This window comes from Empidonax traillii, unplaced genomic scaffold, assembly GCF_003031625.1.
Source record: "Empidonax traillii isolate 1590-97213 ecotype Southwest subspecies unplaced genomic scaffold, ASM303162v1 scaffold1040:size203228, whole genome shotgun sequence".
Classification (NCBI taxonomy): Eukaryota; Metazoa; Chordata; class Aves; order Passeriformes; family Tyrannidae; genus Empidonax; species Empidonax traillii.
In genome coordinates this window covers 39,604-50,818 of record NW_020956233.1, presented here as the reverse complement: position 1 = coordinate 50,818, position 11,215 = coordinate 39,604, and the positions used below count along the sequence as shown (strand labels likewise).

The 11,215-nt window shown below is 39.2% G+C and overlaps 2 long non-coding RNA genes across 2 annotated transcripts; both read right to left on the bottom strand.

Moving 5' to 3' along the window:
• Positions 1 to 257: 257 nt before the first annotated feature.
• LOC114068327 lies at positions 258 to 7,372 on the bottom strand. Its single transcript, XR_003573566.1, has 2 exons — positions 7,287 to 7,372; positions 258 to 330 (listed from the first exon to the last, which is right to left on the bottom strand). It is a non-coding gene; the product is annotated as an uncharacterized LOC114068327 (long non-coding RNA).
• A 362-nt stretch (positions 7,373 to 7,734) lies between these two features.
• Positions 7,735 to 10,208, bottom strand: LOC114068326. Its single transcript, XR_003573565.1, has 3 exons — positions 10,013 to 10,208; positions 8,877 to 9,076; positions 7,735 to 7,968 (listed from the first exon to the last, which is right to left on the bottom strand). It is a non-coding gene; the product is annotated as an uncharacterized LOC114068326 (long non-coding RNA).
• Positions 10,209 to 11,215: the final 1,007 nt, after the last annotated feature.

Here is an 11,215-nt window from a genome sequence, read left to right as displayed (position 1 = left end):
GTAAGAAATGTCAAAACACTGGTGGCATGAAATGGAAGGACAGTGGAGTCACCACTAGTGGCCAGGTTGTATTGACAGATGAGATGGAAGACAATGGAATCAGTGGCAGTGGGTAAATGGGAGGGGGAGGAGAAAAGGGAAGAGGAGGAGGAGAAGGGAAAAAGCACAGCATGACAGTATTTCATGATGGTGGAGCTGTGTTCAGAAGAGAGCATACGGGGCAAAGAGCTGTGAGCACACCATTGTAATGAAAACAGTGCAAAGTGCAAAAGCTTTTTATTTCCTTCTCTTCACTTTCAGAAGCCAGATGATCCCATGCCTCCAAGGCACCTAATCAGAGTTAAAAGAAAAACAATGAAAAAAAAAGTGAAAGGAAAAAACCCAATAAATTCTGTTTGTGAATAAAAACAACTATAACTATACTTCTGTTTGCACAGATCTATTAGTGTAAGTATTTTAATTCGATTTATTGTTTTGGCCATAATTTCTCAGTGTGGCATGAAAGTAATTAAAATAAAGAGGTCTGCAGAGGCATCTAATTCCCTCTTCCCAGCTGTCTTCTGAGCTTAAGGCTGGTTACAGCCACAAACCAAGCAAAGAAGTTTGTTAAACATTTATTTCTTATCTGTATTGCAAAAGTGTCTTTCTTTTCCCCTCACAGAAAAGGGTCATCGTGTGTCAGTCTGTCAGTCGAATTCCTTTCAACCTAAACCCTTATTTTATACAACCATTTTTATTCATAATTGTAGCTATGGGGCCTGATCCTATTTTCACACTAGAAAAGGCAGTCGATTTCAATCCAGCCAGTCGTGGTCAGACTTCTGCAAATGAGATTAGAATTGAGCCTATGTCAAACACAGTAGAGCCAGAAAAAGATTTATTTCTATCATTGAACTCTTCGGGTGAGGATTTGTCCAATTAAAATGTATTATCTATTATACTTTGGACAGCATGACCAAACCAAGCACTCAAAATTGGATGTTTGGAAGGAAAAGATTTCTGTTTTTCACCTTCAGAATAGGATCATCTGAGAGCTTTTGTTGATCTGAGAACTTTTCTGCAATTCTGCAAAGATCATGAAGACCTGCACCAACACCTTTGGCAAAAGGCCTGGGCTGTGTTCCGAAGAAAAGAGAGGGTGTTGTTCTTCAGGGTGTTCTGAGTTTGAAGCTTCACACCCTTTTATAGCCATTGATGCATTGGCTAGAAAATTTATTGCACGCCCATACCTTCAGGAAATTTGTGTTTCTGGGGTGAGCAAGGGCTGGTGTTCACTTCAGGCTTGTACAAGTGACCTGCCAAATCTTGGATTTCTCCTGACCCCCATTCAATAGTAAGTAAAATAATCCCTTCTCTTTAGCACTAACGAGCAAACAGATGCAATCAAAACAATCAGCCTCACCCCCAGCAGTGCACATCCCTATTTCACCAAACGCCCAAAACTTACCAGAATGACTCTTGCAAACTTTCAGTGCCACACCCGAAGTGTTCTTGAGTGAAACAACTTGAGACATAGTTTTCAAGAACTGCCTCTGTGTCTGCCAGCTGTTTCTACAGAGCACCCCCAGGAGCAGTGTTTCCATTGCCAGGCCTGTTTATGAATTTTTTCCTGTTTGAACCTTGAAGATTTCCACTGTGTCTCTGATGGAGGTGACTATTGTGCATCCCATCATTTACCCTGGATAGTCATGCCTGAATATTCACAGTAAGTGTCTAAAGTATTTAGCATCAGTAGTTACCTAAATGCCCAGTGAAATACCAGGAGACATATTAATTTTAAGGGATTCTAGGCATCCACCAATCTTTGAGAGTCTGAGAGTAAGCTTTTTTCATTCGTCTTTCATCCTTCTTCAGTACGTTGACCTTCATTTCTTTCCCTTGGCTTTCCCTTTGTTCCTTCCATTTCTTGAGGTCTCTATGATGCTCTGAGTATTTGATCCTGTCTCTCAAAAGACACAGAAATCCTGATCCTGTGATGCTCTCAGGGACTTTTGCAAGTCCCTTCTGCTTCCACTAAAGTCTTAAAATAAAACTCCTTTTCATTACACTTTGGCATTCATTTTTGGATATGATACTAGGATAGTGTTTACCAAAACTATAAAAAGAACATGAAAAGCTGAAGTGATGAAGGAGGAAAGTAAACAGGAACACAATACTCCTTAAACTAAAACCTTTTAAACTTAGATATTGCATTCTAAAGATGCCAGCAGTGCAGATAAAAAGGAATCACATAAAGAAATGTGAACCACAGCCCCGTTCAAAGGACTGCTCTGTAATTAGGTTTTTTCCTCCTGACAGGCTCACTGAATAACTGTTGAAAGACACACTGATGGCATTAGAAGCAGGGGTGCAGTGCCCATGCCACCACAGCTCCATAGCCATCCTACTGCCCTGCTACAGGGTCCCAGGGTCCCATCATTACACTGATACCCACTCTGAAAGGCAGATTTCAGTGTGAAATCAGTCCTTCTTTTGTGGATCCAAGTATGGTCAAAGAGGTCACCGACCCTCAAGCTCTCCACTACCCATTCTAGCTGAGAAATGACAAGTGATCTTTAGAGCAGTCCTAAATCCATGCCAGTGCAAAGAAAACCTCTCAGTCTTTTCAGTCCATGCCTCACTCAAGTCAATTAAGAGCCGTTTTTCAGCACAGCGTAGGAAATAGCTCTTGAGGACAAAGGAATGAGTGATGCCAATCGTCTCATTTACTGTTCATACCCATTCGAGAGATGTGCCTCAGGAACTGACAATTGCTGGTGTCAGCTACCCCTTACAGGGTGGTTCCATCACAGCCAGCCTTTGCATAAGCAAATATTAATTATTTGTATCCACTGCAGCTTCAAGAAGATTAGTGCAGCTTTTTAGGCTGTGCATAATGACTTCCAGACATGAGCTAGAAATAAAGGAAGTCAAGAAATGTTCATTATAAACATAAATGGGCATCACCTGTGTTTAAATAGGATATATTGCAGTATTAGTAGGCATTAATTATTAGTCATATGACATTTATAAAATCAGTATTTAGAGGGATAATTAGTTGGTAGTTTACGTTCACAATTTCATGTTCACCCAATCAGGTGGTCAGTGTACTGGGAAAAAATATTAACTAGTTTACCTGTGTTCAGAGACTACTTTCTGAAGCTTTCAGGATATCTGGAGGTAGGAGACTGAGCCTAATCACAAGTTCAGTGCCAGGGAATGGCAACTCAGCACAAAAACCTTCTCTTATTAATGTATCATCTAGAATACAATCACCTGATTCTGTACAATTATCAGGTGAGTTTTGTATTAAATTATTTTAATCTGTATAAAGTAAGTAACTGCAGACAATGGTATTCTAAAAATAGTAAACAAGTGTATCTCACACAAGCTGGCTTTCTGTTCAGCATGGGAAAAGCCCCAACTCATTACTTATTTTCTGACCTTCTTACTTCCCACATTTTCTTATCCTCTTTATTTCCTAATAAGTAGCAGCTTTTAACTAACATTTTATCAAGCAGTTTTCATATTTTTTTAATGTTATGCAGCTTTAATATTGAAGTATACAAAATGTTAATGTTTAAAGGATAGGCTTGATACACTGAAGATGCATCAGAAAATCGACAGGTAAGGTACAGTTCATACGACTTCAAAAATAGAGAGCTAGAGCACAAAACTAGTCAGCTCATCCCTGTCAGTGAGAAACAGGGTTTCAAAAATACATTAAGTGGAAGCCTTCATGGAGGCTGCTGATGTGACAGTGAGACCACGTGCTCCTCCCCGGGCTGAATAGGCATCCTGCTTTCATTGCCCAGGAGATGAACAATGTAGAGCTCTATTAATCACAATAAGGATTGCAATAAATCATAACAAGGATTCTGTCCCAACCGAGGAATGAAGCAAAATCCAAATCTGGGGCTGAATGCAGAGAGAAGTTAATTCATCAGGGAATTGTCAGCAAAGAATGTACCTTAATCTTAATTACAGGTAGACCACCATGTTAGAGCCCTGAAATATGTCTAGGTGTTAATACAAAAAGCAAACAAGGTGTCAGCATAGAGTGACGTGCTAATCTCACATCCTGAGGTGCTGCTGGATACAAACAGCAGTGCTGCTTAAATTCATAGGCGCCTCAAGGCAATAAAGTATCCTCTTCTTTATATGCTGTGCTGCCCCAGATGTAACATGTGAGCCAACAGAAAAGTACTTCTCTGCCTTCCATGCTGGAAGCCTAGGCATCTTGGAATGCTAAGGAGATGGTATTTTTTAATTTGCCTTTCAGCATGGTGGGGCAGAACATGAGGTTTCTTGCACTCAGACAAAGTAATCTGTGCAATCTTGTGGTCAGTCCTCTTGTGTGATACTAAGGCAAATGTAGTTGGCAGTTGATGATTTTTATATGTAACAGAGCTGTCCAGATTCCCTTTATAATAATGGAGAAAGGATTAGATGTTTTTAGGCTGAAATGCCTTTTATCCTAAAGGACATTAGATGATTAATTCTTTTAAAGTGCAGATGAGGACACAAAGATGATGAGGGGGGTGAACCATCTCTTGTAAGAAGACAGGCTGAGAGATTTGGGGTTATTCAGCCTGGAGAAGAGAAGCTCTGAGAGAGCTCATTGCAACCTTCAAGTTCTTAAAGTGAGCGTGTAAAAAAGAAAGAGACCAACTTTTTACACAGGTAGATAGTGATAGGACAAGAGGTAATGACATTAAACTGAAAGTGGAGAGATTTAGATTAGATATTAGAAAGAAATTATTTATTCAGAATGTGGTGAGACATTGGCACAGGTTGCCCAGAGAATATATGGCTGCCACATCCCTGGAAGTGTTCAAGACCAGATTGGATGGGGCCCTCAGCAACCTGGTCTAATGGAAGGTGTCCCTTCTAGGAACACCAGATGAGCTTTAATGTCCCTTCCAACACAAACAATTCTATGATTCTAGAAGAGTTTTTCTTCAAGTGAGAGATTCTCCTTGATCTGTGATGCTGAATAAAGTTCTTCAACTTATATTTTTATCCCAAGGTGAAAAATCCATGAATTTGAGAGTGTAAAGTACCTGAACTGTCACAGACACCAGCCAGAACTAGTTTCTGACCAAATTTAAGGATGTTTATTTAGGAAAAAGAAAGAAGTAATCAGTCAAAAGAGTTTGTGCTTTCTTGCCAAGCTCCTTGCCTCTCAGTGCCATCTTCAGCAGTGTATTGTCAATGTCGTTTATTTTTTTGTCTAAGTGCTATGCCAGAAAGTTTTCTATCACTTCAGATTTTCATCTTCAAACATATTCAAGTGATCTGTCTTCTCTTATCAATTTCTGCCATCATTACTCCCCTCTTTTGGATATTAAAGCATTGAAGCTCATGCAAAGCAATTATTGCTTTTTTTCCTGACTTGGCAGCTCTTATTTGTAGTTCATACTGTTTTCCTTTCAAAGTTTTTTCCTCCCAAACTTTTTTTTCCTTGTTATTGCATTTTTTATTTTACTAGTGACTGTTAGCTCTTCCTTCCTGAGGTGACCTACAAAGGATTTTTTTTTCTTTAATTGGACTTATGCTTTGTCTCTTTCTGGAACACAAAGATATTCTTTCTTTTTGTTTGTTTATTTACAGCAATTATTTTTTCTTGACTATTTCAGGAATGTCAGTGCTGGCCTTTTCTGATTTTTCTGAATGTTACTTTGAATCTTCCCAAGGACAGTTATTATTAGCTCTTACATTGCAGCTGACTGGATATGGGTGTTGAAAGTTTAATCTGTTATCTCCATAAAATATAATTACTTGTACCCACCAACCTTGAAACGAGCCCATATTTATATAAAAAACCTAACTATTTCTCAGTGAAGCCAAAATTTACTAGCTGCCCTGGCTCCTCCAGAAATGTTCTCCAAAACTGCTTGCTTCATTAGATATATATCCTCTTGCCTAAATCTCAGCTAGGCTTTCATATCTACATACATGTGTCTAATAATAATAAAGTAAAATCTTACAACTTCCCACTCCCTCTCCCATAAAGAAACATGTTGTATCTAACTTCCATCAAAACTTCCCAAAGAATATTTCACTGACACTGTGCAGTTGTCTAGTTTGTAGTTTCTCATCCCAGTATTAGTGCTTGAAACTGGTCAGGTGAATCCGACCTTAAATGCCTGTTTTTCTTCTCTGGGCACAAACTACAAGTAACTCTTGTAGCAGTGCACTTTGTTAAGTGAGATGAGTTCCATGTCCTGTCTCCATCCCCTCTTTTCCCTTCCCCAGTGAGTTCCTCTCACCCTTCCTAAGCAAGGCTATGTGGTTTGCATAAGAACACACCACATGCAAAGCTGTCCATCAGTACTGGCCTCTGTGATGACAGAAGCAGCATGACCTCGAAAACTTTATGCACAGTTTATGTCTTGACATACAGAGACCACATGCAGTCTGTAACACTGGAACTCTAAAAAACATGTGGCCAAGTGAAGACTTCTGCCAGCCCTAAGGGAATGAAGCCCGAGCTGAAATGCACCTGTGCCACCACAACAAAGCACTGCCTAAAAGAAAAGCTCCTTGTGTCTTTGTTCCTTACATTTTCCACAGCTTATTTTAAAACTGCTTTTGGTGACTATCAGGGCCTTTATGTTAAGTATTTCTTCTCACTCCCCAGGTTTATTTTTTGCCCCAATGGATTCTCATCCCTCTCTTTTCTCAGTTTGTTTTATTACCCTGAGTAGACCAAGATCCTCTAGTCCTCTCTTAACAGAGACCTTTTTCCTCTGATCTTTTTTGTAGACCTTAGTAATTCCTCTTCCTTGGTAATGCATAGCCAGGAGAATATTTGATATAAGTCCTTTAAAGGGACTTTCTACAGGGCATTAATTATCCCTCTCAGTGGATGTTAATTCTTTACAGTGTGGTAGGAAATTGCATAAGTGAGAAGCAAATTCATAGGACAGCTCTACTCCGTGAAATGTCTCTCCTCAAATTTTGCTACTATGGCTTTCATTGTAGAATCATTTGGGTTTGAAAAGACCTATAAGATCATTGAGTCCAACCACTGAGTCTGGCTTTGTTGCCATTTGCTGGAATAAACAGCATCCTGTGTTAAAGTAAAGGGATCTGTGCTTTGAACACCAGTGAAGAGAAGTAGCTGCTGAATTGTGTCCTCGCCTGCTGTGGCCAACAAGCTCAATGACAGAGATAAATGCAAGTTGGCAGCGTTACTGGATCCATATTTTAAGCAAAAACTGAAACCTCACTTCCACAAAGTGCTGACATGGCTATGTAGAAAGATGAACCATTAAGTGCAGGATCTGTCCTCCCTCCTTTACCTGCTGTGCTGAGTTCTCTGCAAGTTGGTATTTCACATACCAGTGGGAAGAGCCATCTGATAAAGCTAAGGAAGTTTTCTGAGTGGAAAAAAAAAATACCCTAAAATGAACTAAGGTCAAAAGCTCTGTAAGGGACAGTGAGCCTAGGGCAAAGGTGTTTGGGGCTACAATGTGACAGGAGACATGGGCTGGGCCACGCAAAGCATCAGTCAAACACAAATCTAATTCAGTTGTCTAAATATGTGTCCAATGCCATCTGGTAGGCCCTAAAATAATGTGTCTGGACTGCAGCTGCTTATCACAATGGGCACAGGTTTCCTATACATGGGATGTGGTATCTTTTAGCTCTGTGTTAATGTCTTAGATGTTCTATTGCCACTATCTCATATGCCCTAAATGTAAACTGTTAGATGTATCTGTCTTCAGCTCAAGTTGAATCCCACCTTTGTACTGGTCAGATGAATCCCACCTTGTGCTTATATCTTGCTGTTCATGCTTGCAAGGGGAGACTGTGGGCTGATCTGAAGGTATGGAAACAGGACAAGAGATGAAGACCTCTGTGCTGGTCTGTTGGAGGACATAGACACACTCTTTGAGACCAAAGCATTGTCATTTTTGATTTCTTGATTACTTGGTCCTAACTGGAAAGACATTTGTTTCTATATAATGCAGCAAATAATATCTGGTAACAAGACTCTGGTTACTTTAACCCTCTCTATTCCAGGAATAGGTTGATTAAAATACAATTTTTTATAATAATTTGTTTCTCTTTTGTCTTAGAGATTCATTCATCCACCAGGAGAAATTTCCAGATTTGTCCTACATTTCCAAATAATCTTGTCTGATTTCAAGTGATTGACTGCTAAGCGACAACCATTTGCAGTGCCTTCAGTCAGGTTTCTGAGTGATCAGCTATTCAAAAAATTAGGTGCATATTATCTAATGGAGAAATTCCTGCTTCCTTTACATGAAATGAAATATCAGGATAGTCCATGTAGGCCATGTTTTCTATGTTTTAATCCCTACACCCATTATTTTCATGGAGAAGTTGGCCATATTTCATATATGCAAGCTGTTCAATTGCTTACACAAATGGTAATGCTGATATCAAATTATATGGAAATGCCAAATATATTTCGCTGTTTAATATTACATTTAGGAAAGCCCAGAAGAAAAGGTCTAGAGATTAATCTTAAGAAGTATATTGATTAAAACTTTATGTCTAATTAGAGGGGGTTGGAGCTATGAAGCTAATGCAGCCACGATTTTTCAATATTTCCCACAGCCAGTGTCCCTTTGTGCTGCCTGCTGGGTGATTCTTCAGAATTATGTATTACCTTCAGCTCCGTTCAATTTGCTCCCATACTACCAGTGTCTGACAACAACAAAAATGTGTGCTCTTAAAAGCATAGCCATTATGGTATCTTCTTTTATTTTCTGGTAGTTACAGTGTGTTCTATTACATTACATGAAAAATAGAGTCTGTCTCTTCCTTGATTAGATATAGAGGAAAGATGGGCACTGTATTTTGTCAGAATTTACAGGAGGTGATAGGGGTAAACGAATAAAATATTCTAAGTTAGTCTTTACCTTGTTTTTTCCTTTGCTGACTGTAGAGATCTCTTCATATTCTTTCCTTTTATATAACAGCCTTAGCCAGAAGCACATTTTTCTTATTCTCTGATCTTCATCATTTTTAGTGGATGCTGGAACTTACGACTGTGGTTCCAGGTCTTGCAGCAGATGGCAGCTTTCTGAGCAGGCTGGGGGGAAGATTTTTCTTGCAATCCCTGAAAGAAGGCATTTAAATAAAAGGGTTACAGCTGATGGTCTTGACCCCTAAAATTCTATAAAATCATCACTGACTGAGAACTGTCTTCTCTTTTGCTCTGTTCATGTGTATGGAAGTGAAGGACAAATCTAAACCCAAAAAATGGAAGTGAAGATTTTTCTTCCCACTTCAACCTTTAGTGCATACGTTTGTCTCCTATTTCCCGGAAGGGTTTGGGGATATTTCCCATGAAAGCTGCCACAGAAGAACCAACACAGGAAAAATGTATGAGTGAAAAATTCCTATCTATTATCTATTACTACCTCTACAAAAAAAATAACCCAATGCAAGACCATCATAGTCTGCCTTCTTAAAGGAGGCTGGTAGTTTTGGGGGACCTCATTTTCAAAGTAACTAAGTATCCAAAAATGCAAGTAAATCCTCTAGAACCATTCTTGACATTTCACATTCAAGCCATGTGTCTTCCCCTGGTCATGATAATTTTTTTTTTCCCAAGCCTGAAAAAGACAACTTTGGAATTGTAGGAAGATTATGACATTTTGGGGGGAGGAGGGGGGAGAGATTCCATTCATGCAAAGCAAAGAAAAATGAAAGTCTTCTATAAATGAGCCATAATCCATTTCCCATGCCCAACCAAGATGTCAATATATCTTTAGCCTGACTTATGTCTCAGTTCAAACTCGATATTGCTAAAACAACATTCCTAATCTCCACCTCTTCCCTCAACTTGCATTCTTCTCTCCTGTTCAGCCATTCTGAAAAATAACAGCATGATACTCATCAATCAGGCTTATCATTTGGGCATGATATTCACCCAGATGGATTTCTCTCCATCACATCAAGCTGTTTCTAAGTCTCACAGACACTTCCTGAAAAAAAGCTGCAAATATTCTAATCCATCTATTGTGTTAAGTTGTATCCTGGTTCTAAGCACCTGATGTCTGAAGCCTCAACAAATAAAGTTCTGCCCTGCCTTCTTTCCTCTTCATATTTTCTCCTGACTCTCATCTCATCTCTTTTGCAATGTCTATAAAAACTCAATACCATTCAAATTAGGTGGGTGCTGCAAACTACTGCCTGTAACATCATCAGTTTCCTTACAATTGCCTTTTTGCTTATCTGTTAGAAATTACCTGCTTAAAGGAGTCACTTTTTCTTTTATATATTTACACTAGCTCTAGTGACTACAGTAAGATTAAAAAAAAAAGATAACTACTGTATTTAAACTCAATTATTCAAACCATTTCTAAAAGTGAACAGCTTTTTAAAAAATACTTTGAAAGAGCTAGCTCAGTTCTAGCCAAATATCAGAGTAATCTTGTAAGAGCCATCCCCATCTTTATTGAAGATAATGACCTGAAATAAAGGTATATTTGAAGACATTTGGAGCCATCCTTCTTTATAAGACTTCAAGGTATAGATTATAAATGGGATCTCTGTTTACCTCTCATCTTTACTGAATTGATAATTTACTTTATTCCATCTTGGTTACTCTACAAAACAAAGCTAATGCCTTCTAATAATGGTTGGCACAGAATATTGTGCTACTTGCACATGTTTACATGAATTTTACATCAATGAATAAGTAAAGTAATGGTGCCTGTCAGTGCATTATTTATCATTACTTACTGAATTATAAGTGCATGGCCATAGCTTGCTGGCAGTGAGAATCTGCACAGGTTGCTCTAGCAAATGGAATTTTTTTGTGATTTTAGCTTCAGCTGCAACCTAGTGGCCGGCTGTATGAGCTGTGATTCAGCTGTCAGTAAAATAGAGCTGGGATGGTACAAAATGCCTCCAGACTGACTGCTCTTCAGGGTTGTGTTATTGTGATCTTGTGCCAGAGCCTTTCAGGCAAGTACAGCTGAGTGGGGACTTTGGAGGCCTCCTGGAGGGAGGATCCCTGTTACATCTGCCAGAGCCAGGCAGGTGTTTCAGATGTTCTGGTGCATCCCTAAAGGTACTGAAATCTGAGAGCAGTTGTACTGAGTCCCTGGGTCATACATAAACCTTTCTGTAGACACCTATAATGGATGTGAATTGAGGCAGAAATACTATTCAAGGTGTCTAGACTGTGTTAGCACACACTGACTGACAGACAGTGGAGAGAGGGATATTCCTTGAAAGTTGATCAGTT